This window comes from Fistularia commersonii, chromosome 7 (assembly GCF_037954325.1).
Source record: "Fistularia commersonii isolate RoL2024-O1a breed Wild chromosome 7, RoL_Fcom_v1.0, whole genome shotgun sequence".
Classification (NCBI taxonomy): Eukaryota; Metazoa; Chordata; class Actinopteri; order Syngnathiformes; family Fistulariidae; genus Fistularia; species Fistularia commersonii.
In genome coordinates this window covers 6018792-6020000 of record NC_141290.1, presented here as the reverse complement: position 1 = coordinate 6020000, position 1209 = coordinate 6018792, and positions in this window count along the sequence as shown.

The window sequence follows — 1209 nt, the reverse complement described above, 5'->3', positions numbered from 1 at the left end:
GCCCACCACTCCTCTTCCGTCAGCTGCAGGGAATCTTCAAATCTTTGTAGTTAACAGTTAACAGTTAAGACAATCTATATTTCATTGTATTTCTTACTCTTCCTCCTTTCTACTATTATCTATTACTGTGCTGTTTTTACTTGAAACTCCGGCACAACAATTTCCTTCGGGATAAATAAAGTTGTTCTCATCTCTCATATACACATACCTGCTCAGTTATACATATCTCTTTTTAAAAATATTTCTATATATTTGTGCCATCTGAAAGCTAGTGGTCAGAAACCTTCCCCGGATGAGTACATACTTCTATATGAATATTTAAATGATCACATGGGTTGTCACTTAAATGATATTGTTCATGTGTGTCTTCCTTTCTCAAAGGCTTATCCGTCATAAAGATGAGACAAAGCTAGAAATGGATAATCTCTCACATCACGGTGAAGTCCCGCTTCTGGAACGTCAGGTTTTCGAAAGGCTTACTGCCATTCCTTCATTTAGGATTGGCGTGGATTCGAAAGGCGGCATGATAGAAACACATCCGGTAAATGAAGACCCTGAGATGATTACTCAGGTTGAATTTTCACCCAAAGCTTCAGGTCAATTCGGATTTTCTCTCACGAACCTGGACTGCGAGAGCACCACCCCGCCGCAGACGGGCGGCGGCTCACTCCCAACACAGCAGTCCTTTTTTTTTTTTCCTCCAAAAATGCCGGAGAAGATCTCGCTCCCGACCACTTTGCGCTTCCCAAACCACGCTTTCAGTCACCGTCGGCCAGCGAAACCGCACGGTCCGTAACATCTCCGGGTGCTTTCACAGGTGACGGACACCCACGTGCTCCACACGCTTCCTTCCAGGGAAACGGACGCCGCTTTCACTCCGAGTACACGAAAACAGCTCCTGACGGCGGTGTTCCAGAGCGGCGGTGTTCCAGAGCCCTCCTGGAGTTCAAGCTCTCCGCTGGAAAAGGCCGGATGTTCTCCGATTGAAGGCTGGACTTTACACAAGGCTGGGAAATAGCTTCATTTCGAAGGTGTTTCGCCTGTTCATCTCGCTGATCCCGACCGCAGGCGGGATATCCGGCTCTTTGCGTTTGAATTTGTTTGAAAATTACCTATTTGGATCAAATTCTTTGAAAAAAAAAAAAAAACTGGCGGCTCGTAAAGTGTCTGTTCAAAACCTGCAGGGGTTACCGGTCTCACTCTTTTTAT